This window comes from Bison bison, unplaced genomic scaffold, assembly GCF_000754665.1.
Source record: "Bison bison bison isolate TAMUID 2011002044 unplaced genomic scaffold, Bison_UMD1.0 scf7180017864143, whole genome shotgun sequence".
NCBI lineage: Eukaryota > Metazoa > Chordata > Mammalia > Artiodactyla > Bovidae > Bison > Bison bison.
This window is the reverse complement of record NW_011494715.1, coordinates 6,579,205-6,583,113: the sequence shown is the minus strand read 5'-3', so window position 1 is coordinate 6,583,113 and position 3,909 is coordinate 6,579,205. Positions and strand designations below refer to the sequence as shown.

General features: G+C 45.5%; 1 non-coding gene across 1 annotated transcript; it reads left to right on the top strand.

Moving 5' to 3' along the window:
* The first annotated feature begins 446 nt into the window (after nucleotides 1-446).
* TRNAG-GCC lies at nucleotides 447-518 on the top strand. Its single transcript has one exon. It is a non-coding gene; the product is annotated as a tRNA-Gly (tRNA).
* Nucleotides 519-3,909: the final 3,391 nt, after the last annotated feature.

The window sequence follows — 3,909 nt, the reverse complement described above, 5'->3', positions numbered from 1 at the left end:
TTCAGTTTCGCATATATTTTTTTAAAAAGTGAACCAAACAGCCCACCCCCAGGGACCTTTCACCTAATCGGGAAACAAGCACAAAGGTGTGAAGTCTTACAAAGGAGAAAGGCAGGATGCTTGGGAACGTGGAATAGACAGGAGGGGGTTGGGATGAAGCAAGGGCTTCTGGGAAGGAGCGAGGTGAAGCTGAGAACTGGGAGAGGAATAGGGATGTGTAGACAAGGTTAGGGTGGGTAAAGAGCAGGTTCAGACTCCAGACTCAAGGAGGGACACAGAGGCTGTCCTGAGGTAAGAAAGGGGCTGACACCTCCAGACTGAGACATGAACAACTCAGAGCTTCCATGCGGCCAGCCAGACGCACAAGGACAAAGGCTGTCAGGGCCAGTCTCACTCTAGAGCCCCAGCTTAAAGCAAGTTATGTTAAAAGAAAACAAGGAGGGACTTCCCTGGTGGTCCAGTGGCTAAGACTCCACACTGCCAATGCAGGGGCCCTGGTTCGATCCCTGGTCAGGGAACTAGATACCACACGCCACAGTGAAGACCTGGTGCAACCAAATAAATGATTTAAAAAATATATATTTAAAAAAAGAAAAGAAAACAAGGACATGCCCTTGACATGCACAGAGTGTGAAAATCTGTACATATTTTGAAATCAGCATGAGCCTTGGGAGAGTCCCCAGCTTGGAATTGGCCCCTATGACTCCCTGTTTACCCTCAGCCCCACCACTGGAGACACACATCCTATGAAACTAACTCAAGCCAAGCCCTCACAGCAAATATATATGGTTCAACATATTGACTTCAAAATGCTTGATTTCAAGGAACTAAATTATTGGCCATTTCCCCCATGGGTACCTGCAGATACAGCTGTCAGAACTCCTTGGGGTCAAAGGCCTGCATATCATGGGAAGTCTGAATTGCTCAGTCTGACAGGTTCCTTCTTTTCCTTCCTGCCTAAAGGAATCTACAGCCCACACTGGGATTCTTGAGCCTTGCTGGACGAAAAGAAGAGCAATCAGTAAAAGTGGTGTGCTTATATTGGAAGCGGCGGAAACCATCAGTGATTAAACTTACAAGTCAGTTTCAATTCTGAGAATATGAACATCAAAGCCCATTCAATATCAGATGGAGCCACTAGCTTAAAAATTCAATCAGAAGAGTAGGGACTTGATAGTGATAGAAGAAGCACCTCCCATCCCTTTCGTGACAGGAGCCCAGTGAGCCAGGTAAAAATGCAGATCAGATCCATGAACTCCTCTGCTGAAACCCTTACATGTACAATAGAACCATGCCTTCAAGGCCTGATGCTTCTTTTTCCCCAGCTCACCATCCCTAGCACACCAATTTCTCAGCTCTTATATCACAACAGCTCCTTCCGCCTCTGAGCACCTGTGTAGTCTGTTCCTCTACCTGCAACACGCTTCCCCACCTAGCATCCCTCCCTCTCAGCCTAGGTGCATCCTCCTGAGACAGGCCCCACCTAAGCATCCCATCTAGGCAGCATCCCCAGCTGTTAGTTCCCATCCCCACACCATGAATTACCTTCAAAGCACTGGCAACAATTTTTCACCTGTTTCCTTGTGACTAAAATGTCACCCCCTACTAAAATGTCAGCTCCCTAGGCACAGAGGTCTTTGCCTGTCTTGTCTCCTGTCCTCGCAGGAAAGAGGCAGTTGTTATGAATTTTGTGTTTGTTATAATCTGGCTTTTTTTTTTTTTTAAAAAAAGAGCTTACTACCTATGACTGCAGCCACGAAATTAAAAGATGCTCGCTCCTTGGAAGAAAAGTTATGACAAACATAAACAGCATGTCAAAAAGCAGAGACACCACATTACCAAGAAAGGACTGTACAGTCAAAGCTATGGTTTTTCCAGTAGTCATGTGTGGATGTGAGAGTTGGACCATAAAGAAGGCTGAGAGCCAAAGAATTGATGCTTTCAAACTGTGGGGCTGGAGAAGACTCTTGAGAGTCCCTTGGACTGCAAGGAGATCAAACCAGTCAATCCTAAAGGAAATCAACCCTGAATATTCATTGGAAGGACTGATGCTGGAGCCACCTGGCCCTCCCTCACAAGACACACAGAAGCTGAGGACTCACGGATAGGCTTTCCCTACAGGAAGTCACCACAGATGTTAGTTAAGATGAAGCACTTACTGGATACTGGAGCAGGCTGGATCTCTAATCCAATGCCATTAGATGTCCTCCTGTAGTCGAGGAAATCTGAACACAGACCCTAACAGAGGGACGCACGGACAGAAGGACGCCATGTGATGAGTGTCACAGAGACTGGATGATGTATCTGTAAGCCAAGGATCGCCAGTAAGCACGAGAAGCTAGAAGAAGCAAGATCTTCTCCTGAAAGTCTCAGAAGGAGCATGGCTTTGCTGACACCTTGGTTTTGGACTGCTAGCCTCCAGAATTGTGGGGAAATAAATTTGTGCTCTTTCAAGTCACTCCATTTATAGTACTTTGGAGGCAGCCCTAGGAAACTAATGGCTTTGGTTTGGGCTTTTCTGGTGGCTCAGACAGTTAAAAATCTGCCTGTAATGTGAGAGACCTGAGTTCAGTCCCTGAGTTGGGAAGATCCCCTGGAGAATGGAATGGCAACCCACTCCAGTATTCTTGCCTACAGAATCCCATGGACAGAGGAACCTGGCAGGTTCCATGGGGTTACAAAGAGTTGTACATGACTGGGCAACTAACACTTTTACACAATATATGTAATATACATATATAATGTTTATATGTATGGTATATATGTCCGACTCTGTGCGACCCCATGGACTGCAGCCTACCAGGCTCCCCCGTCCCTGGGATTCTCCAGGCAAGAACACTGGAGTGGGTTGCCATTTCCTTCTCCAATGTATGAAAGTGGAAAGTGAAAGTGAAGTTGCTCAGTCGTGTCTGACTCTTTGCGACCCCATGGACTGCAGCCTACCAGGCTCCTCCATCCATGGGATTTTCCAGGCAACAGTACTGGAGTGGGGTGCCATCACCTTCTCTGATATATATCATACATATATGATATATAAGTATGGTATATACATATATCATATGTACACATAGACTATTAAATATGTAAACACACACACATATATAGTCATTTTATATATATTATATATATAATAGAAACACTCAGGAAGAGTTCAAACATGACAGAAATGTATAAAATGAAAAGTAAACTTCTACACTTCCTTCTCAGTCCCCAGCCCCAGAAGTAACTGCTGTTAATAGTACCCTTCTCATATATTTTCAAAAAGGTTTTATGCATATATCCATATGTGTATTATACATGTGGTGAGCAGGATAACTCTAACCCTAGGGTTAGCCCCCGAGTGATGCCCATGTCCTAATCTTCAGAACACTGGGCCATACATGGTAAGAGGGACTTTGCAGATGTGATTAAATTAAGGATCTTGAGATGGGAAGCCTGTCTTGGACTATTCAAATGGGCTCAAGGGGATCACAGGATTCCTTATAGGCGAGCAGGAGGGTCAGGGTCTAGGAGACTTGAAGATGGTACACTGAAAAACAGAGGAGCTGGGACTTCCCTGGTGGTCCAACGGTTAAGACTCCACACTTCCACTGCAGGAGGGCGTGGGTTCAATCCCTAGTTGAGGCTCTCTGCTCCCACCCCAAAAACAGCTAGAGGAGCCAAGGAATGAAGGGATGCAGACAAGAAAATGATCTCCTCCTAGAGCAGAAAGAATGCAGCCCTTCTGGGGTTTAACCCAGAGAGGGTTTAATCCATTTTGGACTTCTCACTTCCAGAACTACAGAATGAATTTATGTTCTTTTAAGCCTTTAAGTCTGTGGCAGTATGTTACCACAGCACTGCTGTTGTTGTGTTTAGTTGCTAAGTCATGGCCAACTCTTTTGTGACCCAGTGAACTCCCTCCAGGCT